General features: G+C 37.7%; 1 long non-coding RNA gene across 6 annotated transcripts in view; it reads left to right on the top strand.

Annotated features, from left to right (window-relative positions):
* Window positions 1-27,254, top strand: part of LOC138419530 (uncharacterized) — a 639,926-nt gene that overhangs the window by 510,812 nt on the left and 101,860 nt on the right. For 2 of the 6 annotated variants that reach the window (XR_011249006.1, XR_011248998.1), the window contains one exon: window positions 19,519-19,608. The exons of 3 other annotated variants lie outside the window; for them this stretch is intronic. This is a non-coding gene — a long non-coding RNA (uncharacterized lncRNA). Of the gene's footprint in view, window positions 1-19,518; window positions 21,078-27,254 lie in introns of those variants that run through there. One more of the 6 variants, XR_011249000.1, reaches the window with a different exon arrangement.

Below are 27,254 nucleotides of genomic sequence, written 5' to 3'. Positions count from 1 at the left end.
TTATTTTCTTGATATTGAATTATATGAGTTGTTTAGATATTAATTTCTTATTGCTCATATCATTTGCAAATGCTTTTTCTCATTCAGGAAGTTTTCTCTTCATTTTGTTGATGGTGTCCTTTGCTATGAAAAAGCATTTAAGCTTAATTAGGCCCCTTTTGTTTATTTTTGCTTTTATTTCCTTTGCCTTCGACAACAGATAAAAAAATATTGCTACAATGAGCAATTACAAATAGCATTTTTTTCTCTATTTTCTTCTAGGAATTTTATGGTTTCCAGACTTATATTTAGGGTCTTTAATCCATTTTAAATTTAATTTTATATATGATATGAGAAAATGTTCTAATTTAGTTCTTACATGTAGCTACACAGTGTTAAAATAAGTTGTTATTTCTTATTTACTCGTATATGATCTTAGACCATTCATATGAATTCCACATGTATTTTATTGTATATTCAGCTTATTCACATGGCTCTTAATGGAATTCTCAAACTTGACATGTTTAGAACTTAATTATTGATTTCAACCTGCCTATGAAACCTGTTTCTTCATCCATCTCAGTATATAGCAATTGTAATCCTCCATGTTTTATGTCAGAAAACTGTGAAGTCATTCTTGATATTCTCTGATATTTCACATTCGATACATTAAGAAATCACGTTGCCTGTGCTTGTAGTGATATTGAAAGTCTGATTACTTCCCAGTATATTCATCATTGACATACTCATCAAAGTTGCCATTGTTTCTCACCTTTACTCATTTAAAAGCCTTTTAATGGTAGTCTCCTTATTTTGATCTTGCCTCTTCGATGTCATTTTTCTCTGCTCCTTCATTTGCTAACTAGTTTCTGCCCTGTTCCTACAACAAACACTAGGAGCCTGCTTTTCCCATAGAAGTTGGTATTTGCGTATTCTCTGTGCAGAATGCTTTTCACCCACCCACATATTCTCCTGCTTTGCTCATTTTGTTGGATTTTAGATAACACTTTTCAGAGACACCTCCCCAGAAAAGCCTATGTAAAATTACACTCATGTCCAAGTCTTTCTTTATCCCCTAGATCACTTATTTTCATTATATTATAAAGTTTTTGAAAAACTTTTATGCTTTGTGCTTCATTTCCTCCCATTTGGCCTACCCCTTGCAAATAAGAGATGTTCAAGAGATATTTAAATACATGAATGAATGAGAATGATTGGGAAAAAATCATAGGACCTGTCAGAGAGTTCACAGAGAGGAAAGGAAGAACATGATCCCCAAAGCTGGTTGGAAAGGACACGGAATGGGAGTTGGGGGAAAAAAAGTTGTTTCCAACTACATTTTTTGGACTAACTTTATTTTTTAACTTAGTGGATTCATTTACATTAAATAGCCACTTACAATGAGAACTTTGCAAGTTGCTGTTAACTGATGATTAAAGTTCATTTACTTTCATTCCTAAATAGTATAGATATCAACTTTATTTGTACTAGTATTTGTATATCTTTATTTTATTCTTCATCTTTATTTATCTTTATTTTTATTCTCTATCTTTATTGTTTATTTTGTTTTAATTTCACTCCCACAACCTGCCATGTTTTGGTTGTTAGCTTTTCTTGGATCTTACCATAATTATTTATTGGCATACTGTCTCGTTGCTCAGACTGCATGGTCTGCAAAGGTATGCAAAGGTATGCAAAGGTAGCTTTTTAAAAATAACCTTGGCACTTAATTCAGTACTTGGAACAAAATACGAACTAAAAAAAGGCTTGTAAAATATATTTTTAATAAGTATTTGCCTCAGTTATTTCTTTTGAGATAAATACATACTAAAAGATTCTCAGAATATGTGAGCTAGGGATTTTACATACAAGCAAGTTGTTCTTCAAACATAAAGGCTACAAATACTGAATTTTTATGCAAGAACTCTGTGATTATTGTTTCCTTGAGTCCCCCTTGAGAAAAGTCCTTGAGTCCTCCAGCAAATCAAGGATATTTTAGCAGAAGAGCTGGAAATAAACATTGAAGAGATTTAATTGCAAATCTAAGGCAAAGAAGTGAAGATAAGAATAAAAATGAAATGTAAATTTTGAATGCTCTCAAATATGGAAATTATATAAGAATAATAATAATTGGGAGAATGAGAAACAAACTCTGGAAGTAGAATATACTCATCTGTTACCTGTGGGGCTGCGGATCAAGAAATAGCATTTAAACTGACTGTTTCTAGTAGTGAGCGTGTTCGCACATTTAAGAGAACAAAAGTAATGTTTCAGCAAAAGGAATTATTCTATGCTAAAAGATCAAGGAAATATGGAAGGGAAGAGTATTAGAGTTGATGTTACTGGTTTTCATAAAAAGTGACATCTGTTATCTAAAGGGGGAAGATCTAAGTGTGTTGAATCACAGGGTAAGTACAAAGTTAACCACTAGAACAAAAATAAAAGACTTCCAAAATTTCAAAAGTACTGCAAAAAGAGACAAAGAAAGCAATCATGCAGACACATGCTTATATAAATTTATAAATGTATGTAATTTATACCTGTTTATATACACATCAGGGCTTCCCTGGTGGCTCAGTGGTAAAGAATCCACCTGCCAATGCAGAAGACCTGGGTTTGATCCCTGGATTGAGAAGATACCCTGAAGAAGAAAACGGCAACCCACTCCAGTATTCTTGCCTGGGAAATCCCATGGACAGAAGAGCCTGGCAGGCTACAGTTCATGGGATCACAAAAGAATTGGATATAACTTAGATACTAAACAACAACCATATACACATTCACATGTATATAAATTGCATAATGTTCATATATATTATGCAATACATGTTGTTTTATAGGCTGTTATGTATTATAAGATAAAATTCAAAAGACTGTCATATGTCTTTTGCAGTAAGTATAAATTGGCTTAACTATTAATGGATAGATTTTTAGCATATGCGGCAACTCTTTGTAATGTAACTAAATGTAATATACCTAAAAACAAATTGATTTGGCAGGTTAAGTATTAAAAAATGGCCTAGGTATGTCAGAGAAATACAAATTAAATAAAGTAACAGCCACGATCTTAATCTCAGACAGGTAGACTCTAGGCCAAAAACATTGTAATGCTAAAGCTACAAGATCCATTAAGATCTAATATTTAAAATATATATGTACAAATACTGTAGCAACAAATTTTGTAGATCAAAAGCTATAGATGATATGGAAAGGGTGCTAAAAGATTAACTGCATAGTCATTGCCACAGCCATGTGGGAAAACTTACCGTCATCAGTGATAAGTCATGGCCTTGATACAGTGTGGTGAGAATGGCCACTTTCTCTGTGATTTTCCTCCCCAAGACCTGTAACTGCAGTATGAAGTTATACGCGGAGTATATCTTAGCAATGTACAAATTGCTATGTACAATTTAAGTTCAGCTCAGTCGTGTCCAACCCTTCTCAACCCTATGAATCGCAGCACACCAGGCTTCCCTGTCCATCACCAACTCCCAGAGTTCACCCAAACTCATGTCCATCAAGTCGGTGATGCCATCCAGCCTTCTCATCCTCTGTCGTCCCCTTCTACTCCTGTCCCCAATCCCTCCCAGCATCAGGGTCTTTTCCAATGAGTCAACACTTTGCATGAGGAGGCCAAAGCATTGGAGTTTCAGCTTCAGCATCAATCCTTCCAGTGAACACCCAGGATTGATCTCCTTCAGAATGGACTGGTTGGATCTCCTTGCAGTCCAAGGGACTCTCAAGAGTCTTCTCCAACACCACAGTTCAAAAGCATCAATTCTTTGGCGCTAAGCTTTCTTCACAGTCCAACTTTCACATCCATACATGACCACTGGAAAAACCGTAGCCTTGACTAGATGGACCTTTGTTGGCAAAGTAATGTTTCTGCTTTTGAATATGCTATCTAGGTTGGTCATAACTTTCCTTCCAAGGAGTAAGCATCTTTTTAATTTCATGGCTGCAATCACAATCTGCAGTGATTTTGGAGCCCCCAAAATTAAAGTCAGCCACTGTTTCCACTGTTTCCCCATCTATTTCCCATGAAGTGATGGAACCAGATGCCATGATCTTCGTTTTCTGAATGTTGAGGTTTAAGCCAACTTTTTCCCTCTGCTCTTTCACTTTCATCAAGAGGCTTTTTAGTTCCTCTTCACTTTCTGCCATAAGGGTGGTGTCATCTGCATATCTGAGGTTATTGAGATTTCTCCTGGCAATCTTGATTCCAGCTTGTGCTTCTTCCAGCCCAGCATTTCACATGATGTACCCTGCATATAAGTTAAATAAGCAGGGTGACAATATACAGCCTTGATGCACTCCTTTCCCTATTTAGAATCAGTCTGTTGTTCCATGTCCAGTTCTAACTGTTGCTTCCTGACCTGCATACAGATTTCTCAAGAGGCAGGTCAGGTGGTCTGGTATTCCCATCTCTTTCCGAATTTTCCACAGTTTATTGTAATCCACACAGTCAAAGGCTTTGGCATAGTCAATAAAGCAGAAATAGATGTTTCTAAACTCTCTTGCTGCTTTCATGATCCAGCAGATGTTGGCAATTTGATCTCTGGTTCCTCTGGCTTTTCTAAAACCAGCTTGAACAACTGGAAGTTCACAGTTCATGTATTGCTGAAGCCTGGCTTGGAGAATTTTGAGCATTACTGTACTAGCATGTGAGATGAGCGCAATTGTGTGGTAGTTTGAGCATTCTTTGGCATTACCTTTCTTTGGGATTGGAATGAAAACTGACCTTTAGCAGTCCTGTGGCCACTGCTGAGTTTACCAAATTCGCTGGCATATTGAATGCAGCACATTTAAAGTTTATATTCCACTTATAGTTATTATAAAATATTAGGTATACCCCCAGTATTATACAATATACCCTTGTAATTTATTTATTTTATGCATAATATTTTGTACCTTTTAATGTCCTATCCCTATTTGCCCCTCCCTTCTTCCTTCTCCCCTTTGATAACCACAGGGGAGCCTGGTGGGCTGCCGTCTCTGGGGTCACACAGAGTAGACACGACTGAAGCAACTTAGCAGTCTTCATTTATTTGATCAGCAAATATATTGAATCCTTACTCTGTCAAGAACAGTATTAGGGATTCACTCATCAACAGGCACTTAAGGACTTTCAGTCTTTAGAGGGAGGCAGCAATGACAAGTGGAGAAGGCAATGGCACCCCACTCCAGTACTGTCGCCTGGCAAATCCCATGGATGGAGGAGCCTGGTGGGCTGCAGTCCATGGGGTCGCTAAGAGTCAGACACGACTGAGTGACTTCCCTTTCACTTTTCACTTTCGTGCATTGGAGAAGGAAATGGCAACCCACTCCAGTGTTCTTGCCTAGAGAATCCCAGGGACAGGGGAGCCTGGTGGGCTGCCATCTATGGGGTCGCACAGAGTTGGACACGACTGAAGTGACTTAGCAGCAACAGCAGCAGCAGCTTGTTCTCTATGAGTCTGCGTCTTTTATGTTTTGTTCACTAGTTTGTTGTATTTTTTAGATTCCAAATATACATAATATCATACAGTATTTGTCTTTTTCTGACTGACATTTCACTTTGCATAATATGCTCTAAGTCCATGTTGCGGCAAATGGCAAAATTCCATTTTTATGACTGAATAGTGATCTGTTTGTGTGTGTGTGTGTGTGTGTGTGTGTGTAGCACATTGGTGAGCACTTAGTTTGTTTCCATATCTTGGAAATTATAAATAATGATTCTATGAACATCAGATTGTATGTATATTTTTAAATTAGTATTTGGGTTTTTTGTTTGTTTGCTTTTTGATATATACTCAGAAGTGGAATTGCTGGGTCGTATGGTAGTTCTGGGCTTCCAAGGTAGTGCTAGTGGTAAGAATCCACCTGCCAGTGCAGGAAATGTAAGAGACTCAGGTTTGATCCCTGGGTCAGGAAGATCCCCTGGAGAACGGCATGGCAACCCATTCAAGTATTCTTGCCTGGAGAGTCCCAAGGACAGAGGAGTCTGATGGGATACAGTCCATAGAGTTGCAAAGAGTTGGACAGGACTGAATCTGCTTAGCATGCACGCACATGGTAGTTCTATTTTTAGTATTTTTGACAAGCTCCACAATGTTTTCCATGATGGCTGCACTTATTACTATTCACAGCAACAGTGTATGAGAGTACACTTTTTTCTACCTCCTCTCCAACATTTGTTATTTGTGGTGTTTTGGATAATAGCTATTTAGACAGATGTGATATGGTAACTCATCTCAGTGTGGTTTTGATTTGCATTTCCCTGAAGATTAGCAATGTTGAGCATCTTTTCATGTGCCTGTTGGCCATCTGCATTTCCTCTTTGGAAAAATATCTGTTCAATTCTGCTTGTTTTTAAATAAGGTTATTTGCTTTCTTGATGTTGAATTATATGAACTATTGATGTAAGTTGGATATTAATTCTTTGTTGTTCATATCATTTGCAAATATTTTCTCCCATTCCGTAGGTTATCTTTTCCCTCTGTCAATGGTTCCATTTGCTGTGCAAAACTGTTCAAGTTTAATTATTTTCCATTTAATTTGTAGCTATCTATATCTTTTATGTAGGTTTCGATATTTTAATGCATTAAATGTCTCTCCTTTTATCCCCCATTAGCTACATTGTCAGCTAGTCTATTCCTTGGTCTAACTAACCACTAGAGCAATAAAAAGTCATTGAAGATCATCTTTCATATATTATTTAAATTAATACCAAAGAAAAGTCATGCCACTATGAAGCTTCCAATCTTTTAGAAGAAAAGTAAAGCAGGCATATGAATAAACATGCACATGTAATTTCAAAATTGAGAAGTGATGTGAAAGAAACCAATCTTTTTGGACAAAATTGATACCTGAGTTGGAATTATAGATGAATTCTGATAGGTAGTTAAGCATAAACCAGATCATAAGGGACAAGAAACAAAGATCTAGGCAGAGCTTCAGCTTTCACTGGAGACCTAACATGTGAAGTTCAGTTCAGTTCAGTTGCTCAGTTGTGTCCAACTCTGCGACCCCATGAACTACAGCATGCCAGGCCTCCCTGTCCATCACCAACTCCCGGAGTTCACCCAAACTCATGTCCATTGAGTTGGTGATGCCATCCAGACGTCTCATCCTGTCATCCCCTTCTCCTCCTGCCCTGAATCTTTCCCAGCATCAGGGTCTTTTCAAATGAGTCAGATCTTCACATCAGGTGGCCAAAGTATTGGAGCTTCTGCTTCAACATCAGTCCTTCCAATGAACACCCAGGACTGATCTTCTTTAGGAAGGACTGGTTGGATCTCCTTGCAGTCCAAGGGACTCTCAAGAGTCTTCTCCAACACCACAATTCAAAAGCATCAATTCTTCAGTGCTCAGCTTTCTTTATGGTCTAACTCTCGCATCCATACATGACTACTGAAAAAACCATAGCCTTGACTAAACAGACCATTGTTGGCAAAATAATGTCTCTGCTTTTTAATATGTTGTCTAGGCTGGTCATAACTTTCCTTCCAAGGAGTAAGTGTGTCTTTTAATTTCATGGCTGCAATCACCATCTGCAGTGATTTTGGAGCCCAGAAAAATAAAGTCGGCCACTGTTTCCACTGTTTCCCCATCTATTTCCCATGAAGTGATGGGACCGGATGCCATGATCTTTGTTTTATGAATGTTGAGATTTAAGCCAACTTTTTCACTCTTATCTTTCTTTCACTTCCATCAAGAGGCTCTTTAGTTCTTCTTCACTTTCTCCCAGAAGGGTGGTGTCATCTGCATATCTGAGGTTATTGATATTTCTCCTGGCAATCTTGATTCCAGCTTGTGCTTCTTCCAGCCCAGTGTTTCTCATGATGTACTCTGCATATAAGTTAAATAAGCAGGGTGACAATATACAGCCTTGATGTACTCCTTTTCCTACTTGGAACCAGTCTTTTGTTCCATGTCTATTTCTAAAGTTCTGCATAAATAAGGAAAAAATACAAACATTTCCTATGATTGAAATTGAGTGAGTGAAAGAAATGTTTCTTTTCTAAAATGATCTAGGACTTCCACATGTAGTCTGAAATTATCCCAGGACCTTATAGATTTGGATTATATTCTAGTACAACAGGAAACTACTAGATAGTTCCTAGTGGGTTGTGACATGATTGAATTTGTATTTCTAAAATATCCACTCTGATGCTGTATGCTGATTACTGCAGAGGACTGCTGGAAATTGGCTATTGCAACATGAGACCAAATGAGAGTCAAGCACTGGACTAGGGTGGTGTGTATGTGTGCTAAGTTGCTTCAGTCATGTCCAACTTTTTGTAGTCCTGTGAACTGTCACCCGTAAGGCTTCTGCCGGCGACGGAATGACACACCAACACTGCAGAGTGGTTTAAATCTTTATATTTTAACACTTGCTTCTTACAGCTGCTTTATTTTATATCCCTTGCACAACAACCTACAGGGCAAGCTGCCAAGCACTATGATTCAGAGACTATACAGTGCGCAGGCGCAGGGCGAGATAACCTTTATCTTGGCTTATTTACTGCAGCTAAGACTTTGTTTTGGGGAACTTCTTTATCAACTTAGAATCTGTTTTGTCCCAAGGTCTGTTCTTTTTGAGGAATCAGAGAAACATCCTTGTGTGCAAGCAATGTTCTTTTCCCATGGGAACAAACAGGATTTTTAGCTGAACATCTCATTTGCAAGAATGCTCAGCCCTGGTTGAGAGTCTCGTTTGCAAGCACTTCTCAATCTTCCTTAAACCTAGTTCCCTACACTGGGCAGAACATCTCGTTTGCAAGAATGTTCAGCCCTGGTTGAGAGTCTCGTTTGCAAGCACTTCTCAACCTTCTTTAAACCTAGTTCCCTACAGCTTCTCTGTCCATGGGACTCTGGAGTGGGCTGCCATGCCCTTCTCCACGGTATCTTCCCATCGCAAGGATCAAACTTTAGTCTCTTATTTCTCCTGCACTGGCAGGCAGGTTCTTTGCCACTAGCCCACCTTTGAAACCCAGGATGATGTATTAGATTATTAGTTTGCTGCAGTAATGCTGTGTAACAATAATCTCAGGAAATACAAGCATTTATTTTTATCACTCATGATTCTGCAGGTAGACTGAGGACTCATGGGCTCACCTCAATCATCTGGTACAAGTCTGTTCCATGTGACCAGTAGCTACCCCAGATATGTTCTTTTCAAAGCAGATGGGCAGAAGTACAGATGTCCACGCCAAATTAAATAAGTACACCAAAGCTCCTGTCAAGCAGGGCATATATTTTATCTGCCTCCATTTTATTAGCTAAAGTGAATCATATGACAAAGCAAAACATTATGTGGGGAATTAAAGTCTGACTACTATAGTGGGAGGTGCTACAGAGTTACATTGCGAAGAATGTATAGGAGACCATGGTAAAAGGAAGTCAAGTCACAGAAGAGGACCAATATTTCAGTTTGGAATATGTCAGCAAAACAGACAAGTGATAGAGGTGAGTAACTGTATATTCACATTACTAGTGAAAAATGTAGTTAGGGCTACAGTTGGCATATCAGTGGTATCTCTCTCTCTTTCCTTTATTTGCTGTTCTTTTACAAGAATAAGAAGTAAATTGTAAAAGCAGCAAAAGGGAAAAACATGGGCTCCACCTCTGTAACCTGAGGTATGAAAAAGTGTGAAAATAAATGTCTATAATAAAGAGAGACTCCAGGGGAGGAAGAATGGTCAGGACCAGGCATTCAAGCCAAAGAAGAGGAGTCAGGGGAAGAATTTAGCAGGACTGAGGTTTGGGTCTGATGGAATATATGGAGCACTATGGAAATGAGATATTGATAAACAAATGACCAAAGAAATGTAAGAATCCAGGTTTGATAAACTTAAAGAAAATTGTAAGACATCATTTTAGGTTCCCAACTTTTAAAATACATATCACAAAAATATGTATTTCAAGATACTTGGAAAAGAATTGTCAACCTTTTTAATTTTAATAGTTTATTTTATTCTTGCATCTATCCCCTCCATTAGGTTATTATAGTAAGTCAAATGATATGGAAATTTATGAGGAATATTGAAAATATTTTTCTATTCTTGCCAAATTGTACTCTTTATGATAACTAATGACAATAGTTTGTGAATTATTTTGTGTATTTCTATATGCATGTATGTATATGTACTTATTCATATGACTTTTTATATTGTTCCTGTTTTTCTCGTATAAACTTGCCTTATTCACTTGACAATATATCTTGAAACATCCTTCCAAGTCAATAATGTAGACATATCTTCTATGTATGATAGCTGTAATGCTATCACATGTGATCATATGAGGCTTTATTATTTGTACACTATTAGTTCATCCTTTTTCTTAATGATGAACATGTTTCAAGAGTTAGTATTTTTGTTATTGTTTTTATTTTCTATTTTATTGACCACTATAAATAATGCTTTCATAAATGCTTTGTGTGTAGGGCCTTATATACTGAAGGTTTGATGTCTACATTGATAGATTTCCAAAACTGCCAAGATTACAGCTCCAAGGAAAGTGGAGATGTTTCTTTAAAAAAGTAGTACATGTTGCTAGGTTACTTAATCTGAAAGTTTGTGGCAGTTCACATTTCAACCAAAAATACACGCATATCCATTTATCAATATCATTTTCAGCACTGGTTGTGATTGCTTTTGTTGTTGATCTAATCTTTTTTTTTTTTGTGACTGCATTATTCATTTATTCTAAAAATATTTTCTATGCTCTTAGTGTACTAGGCATTAAGAAATACATTGGCAGGCAAGTTAGGAATAATGCCTGCCTTCTGCAGAGGTTAAGGCATCTGGCTGCAATGTGGGAGACCTGGGTTTGATCCCTGGGTCAGGAAGATCCCCTGGAGAAGGAAATGGCAATCCACTCCAGTATTCTTGCTAGAGAATCCCGTGGATGGAGGAGCTTGGTGGGCTACAGTCCACGGGTCGCAGAGTCGGACACGACTGAGTGACTTCACTTTCACTTTCCTGGAGTCTAGTAAGCCAGGAAGTTAGCTCATTATTAATTACCACGTTTATTTATTGTCACAAATGCTATAAGAGGAAGAATACTTGGTGCTAGGGAATATTGTCTGCCAGGGTTTCTCAGAGAAAGTAATATTTAAGCCAAAATATAGTCAGTAGGAACTAGTCAGGAGAAGGAGAGATGGGGTGGGAAGAACACTTCCAATTAGAGGAAATAGATCAAATGTAAGAGCCCAGAAGAACTAGAGAACCTGATTAGCACATAACATAAGAAGTAAAGGAGAGCCTGAACAACAGTTTGCCTTTAAGCCAACTTAAGGAGGAATATGCAATAACAATAAGAAAACATTGAAAATACTTATGCAGGAAAGTGACACAACAAGATTTATATGTTAGAAGGATGTTTTGGTTTGTACTAGGCAAAACTGATTGGCCAAGAATGGAAACAGTTGAAGCAATTCAAGTGAGGGACCCATGGAGGAGATGGTAGAAGAGGAACTGGTAAAGCGGAGAAGCCTCTGTGTTTAACTGGATGAACCTATTAGGGAGAGAAAGTGAAAGTCACTCAGTCGTGTCCGACTCTTTGCGACCCCATGGACCCTACAGTCCATGGCATTCTCCAGGCCAGAATACTGGAGTGGGTAGCCTTTCCCTTCATCCACGGGATTGTCCCAAACCCAGGGATTGAACCCAGGTCTCCCTCATTGCAGGTGGATTCTTTACCAGCTGAGCCACAAGGGAAGCCCGTTAAGTAGAGAGGACAGATTCAAAGTTCCCAGGTTTCTTATTGTAAATACCTGAGTGGCTGGTGATTCTGTTAACTATGAAGGAATATACTTTGGCTTATACCCAAGAACCAAGGGTTTTTTTTCTTTCTTTTTTCAATGGGTTTAATTTTAAACATGTTGAGTTTGAGTGCTTCCACCTGCCCTAGTTGAGCTGTCTAATTGGCATCTGGGTAGATGTGTCTGGAACTCAGGGTTGAGGCTTGGATTGGAGATGAAAGATTTCCTTCTTTTGGCTCCTTTGTTGAGGATAAACAAAGTGCATCAAACAGTTATGAACATTCTTATAAAAGTGATTTCTTATTTACATTCCGACTAGTAATATGTGTCTATACCATTTTCATCTTATAATTCTTCTCATTGAATAATGCCATTAATATAATTTTATTTGAATAAACAGCTGAAGATAGATTTGTCTTAATTTCTACTGCTTTGATTTGTATAGTAAACAAAGCATGTTTAATTAATTTCATTTCCTCCTGGATGAGTTGTTAGTTGCTCTCCTTTACCTGGTCACCACATGTGCTGCCATCGATGCATGTGAGCTCATTCATTAATCATTTGTTATATACCTATCACCAAGTATTAGGCAGTTACATAACAATTTGAAGATCAGAATAAACATGTATGAGATACTCTCTTGCCTTCTGGTCAGGAGAAATAGAAACAGTAACTAGAAGATTAAAATAGCATGTACTTGATGCCATGAGCAAAACGCTGGCATGGAATATCTTGAGGGGTATCTGACTCAGGCTAGCAGTGAGTGAAACATAGAAGGAAATGACATCTGAGCTTAAGAGTAGGGGTAACTGGACCAGGAAAAAGTGGGTTATGTTGAAGATTTGGGAGTGTGTTGAGAGTGCACTGGGTCAGGTAGCAATAACTGCTTGCAAGAAGGTAGAGATAGGAACATTGTTCAGGTACAAAAATTAGTTCAATAAGATTAAGGCATTGAGTGGAAAAGCAGAGAAATTCAAAAATAATACTAGAAAAATGAGGAGAGGTCAGATTACAAGGTTAGCTGTGTGGTAAATCTGTTTCCTTGATATGCCCTCTTCAGAAGCAATTTTATTTATGCAAAGAAATCATTTGTTATTGTTTAATTGCTCAGTGGTGTCTGACTCCTTTGCGACCCCATGGACCATAGCCCGCTAGGCTTCTCTAACCATGAGATTTCTCAGGCAGGATTACTGGAGTGGGTTGCCATTTCCTCTTCCAGGGGATCTTCCTGAACCAGGGATCAAATCTGCTTCTCCTACTTGGCAGGCATATCCTTTACCACTGAGCCACCTGGAAAGCCCATAGAAACCATATTTATGCCTTATTTTCATAGAATGGCATTTGGTACAGGGTAGCACACACTACATTTTCTGCTCGTTTTGACTCATGTAGATGGAGAAATCATTGAAATAAAAAAAGATTGTATTGATCATGGTATAAATTTAAAAAATTAAAGCTGGTTTATAGTCCATTCTATTATGTCCCAAATCTCTTTCAAATCTTGGGCCATCTCCCTAATGTCAGTGTTCAGTGATTTTTTTTTGATGTTTCAAAGTTGATGGTCTACATAATTGTTAACTTCATAGATTTCGATAAGTTGACACAAATGTAGAAATTATGTAGAATATTAAAGACCCTCTTCATGAAGTCAGAACTTACAAAATGAAAAATATAGAATGTGAAATGAAGAATGAATGAACTGACAGTTTCTGAATCTCATACTTTCAGATATTCCTGTATTTTCTTCTGGGAAGCAATAAACACATATTTTTAGACTGTTATTATTCACCAGCTAGTTTATGTGTGAGATGCCAAACAGACTGCCAGCGAATGAAAACAAAATGCAAAACCAAAAAAGTCCAGTTCTACTCTCTTGTCAGCACAGGAGGATTCATTTTTATTTCCTATTTAATTAGCATATTTGCTTAGGTCGTGTTTCACTTTATTCAAATTCATTACTAATAGCAAAGTAACCAGTTTTAACCAGAACATGCAATTTATAAAGTTAAGAGAGAAATAAAATATGGAACATTTAAATAGAAAACTGGTTTTAGGATCTTTGATGACATTGTATCATCTTTTAAATGTGTAATATAAGGCCAGATACTTAATTTTTAAATTAATTTATTTATTTTAATTGGAAGCTAATTACTTTAAAGTATCGTGGTGGTTTTTGCCATATATTGACATTTATCAGCCATCGGTGTACATGTGTCCCACCTTCCTGAGCACCCCTCCTACCTCCCTCCCCACCCCGTCCCTCTGGGTTGTCCTAGAACACCAGCTTTGAGTGCCTTGCTTCATGCATTGAACTTGCACTGGTCATCTTTTTTACATATGGTAATATACATGTTTCAATGCTATTCTCTCATAGTGTCCCACCCTTGCCTTCTCCCACATAGTCCAAAAGTCTGTTCTTTACCTTTGTGTATCATTTGCTGTCTTGCGTATAGAGTTGTCATTACTATCTGTCTAAATTCCGTATATGTGCATTAGTATACTGTATTGGTGTTTCTCTTTCTGTCTTACTTCACTCTGTATAATAGGTTCTAATTTCATCTACCTTATTAGAACTGACTCAAATGCATTCTGATTTATAGCTGAGGAATATTCCATTGTGTATACGTACCACCACTTCCTTATCCGTTTGTCTAAGGCCAGTTGCTTTAAATAGAAAAGTATGTCTCTGCATAATGAAAACCATGTTTCTTTGTGTGAATATGTTTGGCAGCATTTGTTGTCTCTGTCATCATATGTGTTCACATAGAAAGTAATTTGAGAAAATTTCTCTTATTTGTTGTACAGTCTTCATGTTTGGTCTTACGTAATCGTTATAAATAAGACAATAATAAACAACTGGGACTTAATTAATCTCAAAAGCTTTTGCACAGCAAAGGAAACTATAGACAAAAGCAAAAAGACAACCCACAGAAAGGAGGAATATTTGCAAGCAATGTGACCAACAAGGGAATAGTCTCCAAAATTTACAAACAGATCATGCAATTCAGTATTAAAAAAAAATAAAATAAAATAATAGGCAGAAGGCCTAAATAGACATTTCTCAAAATAAGACATACAGATGGCCAAGAGGCACATGAAAAGATGCTCAACATTAATAATTATTAGAGAAATGTAAATAAAAACTTCAGTGAGATATCACCTCACAACCGTCAGAATGGCCACCACCAAAAAATACACACAGTAAATGCTAGTGTCGGTGTAGAGGAAAGGGAGCTCTCCTACACTGTTGGTGAGAATGTAAATTGGTACAGTAACTATGAAGAACAGTATGGAGATTCCTTAAGAAACTAAAAATAGAGATCCCATTTGATCCAGTAATTCCACTCCTGGGCATATATCCAGAGAAAAACATGACTCAAAAGGATACATGCACCCCCGTGTTCATTGCAGCACTACTTACAATAGTCAGGAGGTAGAAGTAAGCTGGTTGTTTTTTGATAGATGAAAGGACAGAGAAAATATGGTTCATATACAGTGGAGTATCATTCAGCCATTAAAAGAATGAAATGATTCCATTTGCAGCAACATGGATGGACCTGGAGATTTGCATATTAAGTGAAGTAAGTCAGAGAAAGACAAATATTATGATATCACTTATATATGGAATCAATAAATGATACAAATGAACTTATAGACTCACAGATTTATAGGATAATCTTATGGTTGGTTATCAGAGGGGTAAGGGTGGGGAGAGTGGATAGATTGGGAGTTTTGGATTAACATGTATACCCTGCTATATTTAAAATGGATAACTAACAAGGACCTATTGTATAGAACAGGGGACTCTGCTCAATATTCTGCAATAACCTAAATGAGAAAATAATTTGAAAAAGAGGAGATACATGTGTTTGTATAACTGAATCTCTTTGCTGTACACCTGAATATAACACAACATTATCAATCAACTATACTCCAATTTAAAATAAAATTTAAAAAGTATATGCAGAAGTTAATTTTCACCTCAATTACCTTGACTGATATTAAAACCAATTCCAAACCCTTAGATTGAAGCATATAAATGAAAAAGAATTACTTTCACTGTAAAAGCAGAGCCTAATAACTTACAAAATATGATTACCTAAGCAAATAAACCAAAGCAATGTAGCCTAAATAAGTATCAATAAGCAATTTACAAACCATCTGTACTTTGCTTAAAAATAACCCTTCCTACCACATCGCACGTGGGAAGATAGGGAGTTAGTAACCAATGGCATTTACTACTGATGAATGCTGCAATGTGATGCATACAGTTCTAACCTTACTACATGTACTGTAAATGTGCCAGTTTAATGAGTCAATAGAACTCTGACTAGAATAGTTGAATTGATGAATACTAGAATTCAGTTCATGAATGTTATCTAAGTGTCATTGAACAAGTATTCCTGAATTTCTTCTGTACGTTAAATATACTCCTAGGTGCTAAGTATATGGAAGCAAATACGATGGACAAAATCCTTGCCATCAAGGAGACTGTATTCTATAAAGGGAATAGAACAGTAAGCAAATAAATAAAAGAATAAATAAGCTTATTTCAAACTGTGATAAACACTTTTCAGTAAAGGAAGTAGGGTGATTTTAGACAGAAATTAGAATTTTAGGTAGGCTGACTTATCTAACAAGTTAACATTTTCAATAAGTCTTGAAGATAAGCAAAAGCCAACAATGCCTATTGTAAATCACAGTGAAAAGGTCAAGTAGACAAATGAATGCATTAGTGTGGTGCTGATGGGAACGAAACAGAGGTATAAATTTTGGAGTCATAGTATTTAGAGCTATTCAAATCGATGGAAATACAATCACCCAGGAGGAAAATATTGTTAGAGAAGAGAGCAGAGCTCAAAACCAGTCCCTAGAGTGCTCCAATATTTTGTGTAAGAATCTTTTACACAGTAAAAAACTAAAGGGCCACAAAAAAAAAGTTAGAAGAATATGAAGTCTTAAACCTGAAGAGGGGGAGCTTCATCAGCTGTGTTGCCTGTGACACGAACTAACAATAACAGAGTTTCCATTCAGTTCAGTTCAGTCGCTGAGTCATGTCTGACTCCTTGTGAACCCATAAACTGCAGCACGCCAGGCCTCCCTGTCCATCACCAGCTCCCGGAGTTTACCCAAACTCACATCCATCGAGTCAGTGATGCCTTCCAGCCATCTCATCCTCTGTCGTCCCCTTCTCCTCCTGCCCCGAAACCCTCCCAGCATCAGAGTCTTTTCCAAAGAGTCAACTCTTCGCATGAGGTGCCCAAAGTACTGGAGTTTCAGCTTAAGCATCAGTCCTTCCAAAGAACACGCAGGGCTGATTTCCAATAGAATGGACGGGTTGGATCTCGTTGCAGTCCAAGGGACGCTCAAGAGTCTTGTCCAACACCATAGTTCAGAAGCATCAATTCTTCGGCGCTCAGCCTTCTTCACAGTCCAACTCTCACATACATACATGACTCCTGAATAAACCATAGCCTTGGCTAGACGGACCTTTGTTGGCAAAGTAATGTTTCTGCTTTTGAATATGTTGTCTAGGTTGGTCATAACTTTCCTTCCAAGGAGTAAGTGTCTTTTAATTTCATGGCTGCAATCACCATCTGCAATGATTTTGGAGCCCAGAAAAATAAAGTCTGACACTGTTTACACTGTTTCCCCATCTATTTCCCATGAAGTGATGGGACCAGATGCCATGATCTTAGTTCTCTGATGTTGAGCTTTAAGCCAACATTTTCACTCTCCTCTTTTACTTTCATCAAGAGGCTTTTTAGTTCCTCTTCACTTTCTGCCATAAGGGTGGTGTCATCTGCATATCTGAGTTTATTGAGATTTCTCCCAGCAGTCTTGATTCCAGCTTGTGCTTCTTCCAGCCCAGTGTTTCTCATGATGTACTCTGAATATAAGTTAAATAAGCAGTGTGACAATACGGCCTTGATGCACTCCTTTTCCTATATGGAACCAGTCTGTTGTTCCATGTCCAGTTCTAACTGTTGCTTCCTGACTTGCATATAGGTTTCTCAGGAGGCAGGTCAGGTGGTCTGGTATTCCCATCCCTTTCAGAACTTTCCACAGTTTATTGTGATCTACACAGTCAAAGGCAACTGTGCAGTAGTTTGAGCATTCTTTGGCATTGCCTTTCTTTGGGATTGGAATGGAAACTGACCTTTCCCAGTCTTGTGGCCGCTGCTGAGTTTTCCAAATTCGCTGGCATATTGAGTGCAACACTTTCACAGCATCATCTTTCAGGATTTGAAATAGCTCCACTGTAATTCCATCACCTCCACTAGCTTTGTTCGTAGTGATGCTTTCTAAGGCCCACTTGACTTCGCATTCCAGAATGTCTGGCTCTAGATGAGTGATCACACCATCGTGATTATCTGGGTTGTGAAGATCTGTTTTGTACAGTTCTTCTGTGTATTGTTGCCACCTCTTCTTAATATCTTCTGCTTCTGTTAGGTCTATACCATTTCTGTCCTTTATTATGCCCATCTTTGCATGAAATGTTCCCTTGGTATCTCTAATTTTCTTGAAGAGATCTCTCGTCTTTCCCATTCTGTTGTTTTCCTCTATTTCTTTGCATTGATCGCTGAGGAAGGCTTTCTTATCTCTCCTTGATATTCTTTGGAACTCTGCATTCAGATGCTTATATCTTTCCTTTCTCCTTTGTTTTTCGCTTCTCTTCTTTTCACAGCTATTTGTAAGGCCTCCCCAGACAGCCATTTTGCTTTTTTGCATTTGTTTTCCATGGGGATGGTCTTGCTCCCTGTCTCCTGTACAGTGTCACAAACCTCCATCTATAGTTCATCAGGCACTCTATCTATCAGATCTAGTCCTTTAAATCTATTTCTCACTTCCATTGTATAATCATAAGGGATTTGATTTAGGTCATACCTGAATGGTCTAGTGGTTTTCCCTACTTTCTTCAATTTAATCTGAATTTGGCAACAAGGAGTTCATGATCTTAGCCACAGTCAGGTCCCGGTCTTGTTTTTGCTGACTATATAGAGCTTCTCCATCTTTGGCTGTAAAGAATATGATCAATCTTATTTTGATGTTGACCACCTGGTGATGTCCATGTTTAGAGTCTTCTCTTGTGTTGTTGGAAGACAATGTTTGCTATGACCAGTGAGTTCTCTTGGCAAAACTCTATTAGGTTTTGCCCTGCTCCATTCCGTATTCCAAGGCCAAATTTGCCTGTTACTCCAGGTGTTTCCTGACTTCCTACTTTTGCATTCCTGTAGACTGGACAATAAGGAGGTATTTAGCAATCATTAAGGTAATTTCAATGGAGAAGTAAGGAAGAAAGCCAAATTAGAGTAGTTTTAAGACTAAATGGTAGATATAGATGGATTTACTAGAAAATGTTTAAAAAAAAACATTTTTTTTGGAAAAGTGTTTGAAACAAAGAGAAACATGGTAGAGTGATAACTGAAGGAAAATGTAAGCTTAAAGTGTACATTGATAATGCAGAAAAAAAGAAAAGAAAGTGTTGAGCAAATGAGAGGTGATGGGAGCTAAGTGGAGGAGTTAGTATTATATAGGAGCAGGGACAACTCTTGTATGAAATAGAAGGAGAAACTATATGAAAAAGATGGAAAAAGAGGTAGTATTTATCTTTTTTATACTCAGTGAATAAGGTTTGGAACCATAGGCTGAAAAAGAAAGAAAATCTTTTGGAGGTTTGTTATCTTGAAGACTGAGAAAACAAATTTACTGTTGAAACGTAGAGTAATGGCTCCATAGTGCTAAATGCACACTATTCACTCTGCATTTTTTAATATTCTTTTCTTTTGTAGGCCATTAAAAAGCACTGAGTAGACTTCCCTGTTCTATACAGCAGGATCTTATTAGTTATCTATTTCATGGAAGAAGAACAAGCTGGAATCAAGATTGCCGGGAGAAATATCAATAACCTCAGATATGCAGATGACATCACCCTTATGGCAGAAAGTGAAGAGGAACTAAAAAGCCTCTTGATGAAAGTGAAAGAGGAGAGTGAAAAAGTTGTCTTAAAGCTCAACATTCAGAAAACGAAGATCATGACATCTGGTCCCATCACTTCATGAGCAATAGATGGGGAAACAGTTGAAACAGTTGCTGCTGCTGCTGCTAAGTCGCTTCTGTCGTGTCCGACTCTGTGCGACCCCATAGACAGCAGCCCACCAGGCTCCCCCATCCTGGGATTCTCCAGGCAAGAACACTGGAGTGGGTTGCCATTTCCTTCTCCAGTGCATGAAAGTGAAAAGTGAAAGTGAAGTCGCTCAGTTGTGTCCGACTCTTAGCGACCCCATGGACTGCAGCCTACGAGGCTCCTCCATCCATGGGATTTTCCTGGCAAGAGTACTGGAGTGGGGTGCCATTGCCTTCTCCGAGTAGAAACAGTGTCAGACTTTATTTTTGGGGGCTCCAAAATCACTGCAGATGGTGACTGAAGCCATGAAATTAAAAGACGCTTACTCCTTGGAAGAAAAGTTATGACCAACCTAAACAGTATATTCAAAAGCAGTCATTACTTTGCCAACTAAGGTCCGTCTAGTCAAGGCTATGGTTTTTCCAGTGGTCATGTATGGATGTGAGAGTTGGACTGTGAAGAAGGCTGAGCGCCGAAGAATTGATGCTTTTGAACTGTGGTGTTGGAGAAGACTCTTGAGGGTCCCTTGGACTGCAAGGAGATCCAACCAGTCCATTCTAAAGGAGATCAGCCCTGGGATTTCTTTGGAAGGAATGATGCTAAGGCTGAAACTCCAGTACTTTGGCCACCTCATGTGAAGAGTTGACTCATTGGAGAAGACTCTGATGCTGGGAGGGATTGGGGGCAGGAGGAGAAGGGGATAACAGAGGATGAGATGGCTGGATGGCATCATGGACTCGATGGTTGTGGGTTTGGGTGAACTCTGGGAGATGGTGAGGGACAGGGAGGCCTGGTGTGCTGCGATTCATGGGGTCGCAAAGAGTCGGACACGACTGAGCAAATGAACTGAACTGAACTGATATATGTCTATTCCAGTCTCCCAGTATATCTCTCCCCCCACATTTATCTTCTGGTAACCATGTTTGTTTTCCACAGCTGTGACTTCTGTTTTGTAAGTATGCTTATTGTACCCCTTTTTAAAAGACTCCGCATATAAGCGGTATCACATGATATTTTTTTTCCATTTCTGGCTTGCTCAGAATGACAATCCATGTTGCCAGAAATGGCACTGTTTGTTCTTTTAATGCCTGAATAATAGTCCATTTGTACATGTGCCACAGCTCCTTTATCTATCGTTCTGTTGTTGGACATTTAGGGTGCTTTGATGTCCTGGTTATTGTAAATAGTGCTGCAATAAACATTGTGGTGCATGTATTTTTTGAATTATGGTTTTCTCTGGATATATGCCTAGGAGTGGGATGGCTAGATCAAATGGTAGTTCTATTTTTAATTTGTTTCTATTTTATTTTAATTGCATTTCATTCAAAATATTTTCTAATTTATCTTCAGTTCAGTTCAGTCACTCAATCATGTCCAACTCTTTGCGACCCCATGAATTGCAGCACGCCAGGCCTCCCTGTCCATCACCATCTCCCAGAGCTCACCCAAACTCATGTCCATAGAGTTGGTGATATGGACGGTGACATCCAGCCATCTCATCCTCTGTCGTCCCCTTCTCCTCCTGCCCCCAATCCCTCCCAACATCAGGGTCTTTTCCAATGAGTCAACTCTTGGCATGAGGTGGGCAAAGTACTGGAGTTTCAGCTTTAGCATCAGTCCTTCCAAAGAACATGCAGGGCTGATCTCCTTCAGAATGGACTGGTTGGATCTCCTTGCAGTACAAGGGACTCTCAAGAGTCTTCTCCAACACCAACACTTCAAAAGCATCAATTCTTCGGTGCTCAGCTTTCTTCACAGTCCAACTTTCACATCCATAACCACTGGAAAAACCATAGCCTTGACTAGATGGACCTTTGTTGGCAAAGTAATGTCTCTGCTTTTCAATATGCTATCTAGGTTGGCCATTTATCTTGGTATTTCTTATTTAACCTATAACTATTTGGAGTATGTTGCTTAATTTCTAAATATTTGGAACTTTTCCAGGTAACTTATGATTATTGACTTTTGATTTAATTCCCTTGCCATCACATTACACACACTCAAGTCTCCCGCATTGTAGACAGATGCTTTACCGTCTGAGCCACCAGGGAAGTCCCTATAGAGTTTATTCTTCTGAGCTGTATTAAGGCATATAGTTCAGCATATGGTCTATTTTGGTAACTGTTCCACCCACATGTGAGAAGAATACATGACACAGATGAGCATAAAGTTCTCTAAATATAAATTAAATCAAGAGAGTTTATGGTATTGTTCAAGTATTCTGTATTCTTATAGATATTTTAAAATAGTTATTTTGTCAATTACTAGAAAGGACTGTTAAAATATCTCATTAGATTTTAGGTCATTTTTTCCTCCTTTTAGTTCTGCCTGTTGTGTAATAGGTATCTTGAGGCTCTGTGATGGATTTCTGATGAGATTAAAACTTTTGTTATTAGAAAGTACCACTCTTTATTTCTGATAATATTCCTTGTCTTTAAATAGAAATTTACCCATAAGTGAAATCCATGGCAGTTTGTTTTCATTTGTGGGTCTATTTTGATTGATTCAGTTATCCATGGACTATGTTATCACATTTTCCTGTTTCTTTGTATGTCTAGTAATTTTATTATGCTTTGGGTATCATGGATAATATACTATAGATACTGAATATTATATTATCTTGTTGATTTTGCTCTAGCAATTAAAGATAGACCCTGAGTATATGAAGTATTGGTTTCATTTGGATAGTTTCATATGGAAGGATGGCTTGTTTTGATTTTGCTCTTAGTCTTAAGGTTATGTTTAGTCTAGGGCTGATATCTTTTCTCTTAAGGCTTAACTGTCCTGGGGCTTTAATGGAATGCCCAAGCTGCTCATCAAAGTCTTCTAACACAACAGAATTAAAACTTCGTATCTTTTGTCTTTGTTGTGGACATCAGCTGAAATATCTTTACAAATCTTCCCTGGTGCTAGATTTTGGGAGTCTGTCCTATATCTGTGTAACTTAAATGTTAAGCCAATGCTAGAGATTTCGGGGCTTTTCTCTCTGTGCCTGTCTCCTTTCTGGCACTTTTCCCCTTCAATTTCCAGCTATACTAACAGCCCTGAGTGCCATCCTCTAAGAATTCAAACCAATGACACTTTGGCTTTTTGCTTGAGTTCAGCTGACCAGCCATGCAGACAAGGAAATGCCCCGGGGTGGAGGTGGGGGGAATAAACATATAAACATAGATCTTCACTCAATGTAATGCCCTTGCTTTTTGGTGGCATCACTTCCAATTTCAGCCTTTGGGTATTCCCTACTGCTTTCAAATAGTTATCTTTTAAAAGTTTGATTCAGAGTTTATAGTTTTTCTTAGTGGGAAGATTAGTCTGATACAAAGTATTTCTTCATTATTGGAGCCAAAACTAGAATGAAAATGGACTTTGAAATTGTACAATTTCATTAATTTACTTTCATTGATTAAATGTTTACTTACTACCCAATGTGTTAGGAAATGATCCAAGTATCAGAAATGGTAAATAGAACTTTTGCTTTAATTTGGCAGAAAGGACAGACTCTGTAATATTGGGAGGGACAGACTCCCCTTAATATCTATGATACAACATGAGGAGCATAAGAGATTAATACTTCTAAGGGCTATTGTAGCACAATTCAGGAAGTCTGAAACTCTACCTTGTCAAGTTTTGCTAGAAGAAGTAATAGCTGGTTTGGATCCTTAAAAAATATGTCAGGAGTTTACATAAAGAATGGTGTGAAAGTTGTGAAGAAAGAAATTATAGACAAAGGCAGCATACTAACCAAAAATTGTGAAACTGTTTTGAAAATGGCAGATGAACATGAGTCGTAAGTTTAGTTGCCAGGATGTTATGAGACAAGATTGTAAAGGATGTGTAACAGTAATAACAGTAATTAAAAGCTACCACCACTTACTAAAAACTGATTATGCAAGTGCTTACTTAGGCTAAGCAGTTAATCTGTTTTCTCTCTTGATTACAACTACAGCCCTATGGAACAGGTACTGTTAGGATTTTCAGATGGGCTTCCCAGACAGCTCAGTGGTAAAGAATCCTCCTGCCACTGCAGGAGATATAGGTTAGATCCCTGGGTCTGGAATATCCCCTGGAGGAGGAAATGGCAACCCATTCCTGTATTCTGGAGGGTTGTTCTGATAACTGCTTCTATTATTAACTTAATTAAAGTTGATTTATAATGGTATATTAAAGTGTTCAGCAAAGTGATTTTAGTTTTATATATATATATACATATGTGTGTATTCTTTTTCAAATTCTTTCCCATTATAGGTTATTAGAAGGTATTGAATATAGTTCTCTGAGTTGTACAGTAGGTCCTTGTTGTTTATCTATTTTATATATGGTAGTTCATGTCTATTAATCCCTAATTCCAAAATTATCTCTCCCCTTGTCTTTCCCCTTTGGTAGCCATAAGTTTGTTTTCTATGTCTGTGAGTCTTTTTCTGTTTTACAAATAGATTCATTTGTATCATATTTTTAGCTATCACATGATGCTTACCTTTCTCTGTCTGACTTCACTTAGATAATTTCTAGGTTCATCCATGTTGCTATAAATACCATTATATCATTTTATTTTTTTTTATGGTTGAGAGTTTTTACTAATTTTAAATACCAACTTGAAAAGAGAGAGGTCACTTTAGATCCACCTTTGAAATAAATTGGATGGATAGCTCAATTAAATATATTTTTCTGTCATAAAGGGAAATGTTAGTCTTTCTATATTCATTTCCCAGGGCTACTGTAACATATTATCACAGACTTGGTGGATTAGAAAAACTAAAATTTATTTTCTCACAGTTCCAGAAGTCAGAGGTCTAAAATCAAGGTGTCACCAGAGTTGGATCTTTCTGGAGTCTAAAGTATGTTCCATGTCTCTCTCCTTGCTTCTGGTAGTTCCTGGCAGTCCTTGGGATTCCTTGGCCTATAGATGAATAACACATCTAAACCTTCTAAGAATTGATGCTTTTAAACTGTGGTGTTGAGAAGAGTCGTGAGAGTCCCTTGGACTGCAAGGAGATCCAACCAGTCCATCCTAAAGGAAATCAGCCCTGAATATTCATTGGAAGAACTGATGCTGAAACTCCAATACTTTGGCCACCCGATGCGAAGAACTGACTCACTGGAAAAGACCCTGATGCTGGGAAAGATTGAAGGTTGGAGGAGAAGGGGAAGGCAGAGGATGAGATGGTAGACATGAATTTGAGTAAGCTCCAGGAGTTGGTGAATGACAGGGAAGCCTGGCTTGCTGCAGTCCATGGGGTCGCAAAGAGTCAGACAGGACAGAGCAACTGAACTGAACTGAACTGAACTGAAACCTTCTAAACCTAGTCTAAACCTTCATATCATTGTCACTCTATAATCAGCTTTCCTTTTCTTTCTTTAATAAAGACAGCAGTCATTGGATTGAGGGTCAACCCTAAATCGAGGATGATCTTTTCTCAAGATCTTTAACTTAATTGCATTTGCCAAAACACTATTTCCATACAAAGTTACATTTACGGGTGCCCAGATTAGAGCTACACATCTTTTTGGGAACTACTGTTCAACCCATTACACCACCATGCTAGACTCAGGAATTGTTATAAAATTATTAATATTCTAATGGCATCATAATAATTGACTAGGCACTAAAGATACATGAATTAGATATAAATTGTCACAAGCGCAACTGAATTGTAGAGAAAATAAATTTTATGTATGAAATGATTGGGTGTTCAATAGAGCATTTAATAGAATTCTAAATTGTCTAGACCAAGGAATTATATACAATGTGATAGGTGATGTGTTCCACTCAGGAGTCAAAACAGAACATTCAAATGAAATTTAGAAATAACATTTCAACCCAATTCTTAATCTTATCATTGGAGTTGATATAAGAGAAACAAAACTCGATATTATATACTATGTTTTGAATTTGTTTAATTTAGTTGACATACTTGTTTAATGAACAGAATGTGGACTGTGCATTTCAGCAGAATTGGGTTTTAATGTCATATCACCGATGTTAGTTGTGTGGCTCTGGGGAAGTTAATTAACTATTGGTGTTCCAGTTTCCTCATCTGCGAAACAACTGTGTTGAAGCCAACTTCCCAGGTGCTTAACTTGCTATATGAACAAAACTGAGGAATTGTTATGAGAGTCCGTAATACAGCAGTGCTCAGTAATGTGGAGTTGTTTCCTGTACGGTTGTTCAAGTGATGCCCAATCTAATCAGGCACTAAATTACTGAAAACAAAAGGCATTTTTAATTGATATTTTTCATATCTATCTCTCTTCATGCAACTTGGAATAGTTGATGCATGACTTCTCATTAATCTTGCCAATATCTATTTATCTGTTTGTTAGATAAGAGATGAAGCAAAATCTCTTTCTCTCTCCTTCACACACACACACACACATACACATCTAATTTTTCCATGAGTTGAGTCATATTATAGATTCAATCACTATTCTCTTATTGTAAAAAATGAAGCCCAGTTCAGTTACTGTGCTTATGACAATTGACTCCGACTGTCATTTATTTTTGTTTGTTTATAAGTGTGAAACTGAGGCATAATCAAATTAGTCATACCCTGACAATCTTAAGGTCATAACAGCTCTTGCCAAGTTGGTAGAAGTGTTTATGTGTGTTCTTTTTAAATCCAGGCTGTTGGTGCCTTGTGACAGTTAATGTTCCCAGAAGCGTGTGGAAAGTGGCTAGCTATATCAGGGAGACTTACAAGGAAGCTTTTATGTTGGTGCTTTGCAGAAACTCAGGGTGTAATCTTTCAGGTACGAAAACATGGTTGTGTTGGTGATCCATAAATCAGATTTCAGGATCTTGAGTAATACTTGCTAACTCAAAAGAGACTGAAGTACATGACCATAGAGATTGAGTAAATGAGCCATATTACTTTTTGATGAGAATTTTGGTAATATTTATTCAGAAATGTAACCATATTGATATATGTTTATTTATTTATTTATGAAGTGAAGTGAAGTCGTTCAGTCGTGTCTGACTCTGCGACCCCGTGGACTGTAGCCCACCAGGCTCCTCCATCCATGGGATTCTCCAGGCAAGAATACTGGAGTGGGTTGCCATTTCTGGCAATGTATAATAAGGAAATCAGAGACCCTTACTTTCCTTATAATCATGTTCCTTTATAACTGTATGTATATTTAATTAAGAATATTCACATTTATCAACTATTTTTATAACAAAAAAATAAAACTGCTAAACAGTCAAACATAAGACTAGGACAGTGCTCTTCAAATTGTGAGACCTATCTATAATGAGTCATGGAAACAATTTACTGTGTTGCAAAAAGCATAGTTTTATAATTTACCCCAGTTTATCAGTGAAGAGAATTGAGGCAGAGAGACAGTAAATGAAGTGTCTAAAGCCATATAGTTAGCCAGGGGAAGCTGAACTTCCTTGCTCAAAAA

This window comes from Ovis canadensis, chromosome 1 (genome assembly GCF_042477335.2).
Source record: "Ovis canadensis isolate MfBH-ARS-UI-01 breed Bighorn chromosome 1, ARS-UI_OviCan_v2, whole genome shotgun sequence".
NCBI classification, from domain to species: Eukaryota; Metazoa; Chordata; class Mammalia; order Artiodactyla; family Bovidae; genus Ovis; species Ovis canadensis.
The sequence above is the reverse complement of the archived record's forward strand: the minus strand, read 5'-3'. Positions and strand labels throughout refer to the sequence as shown.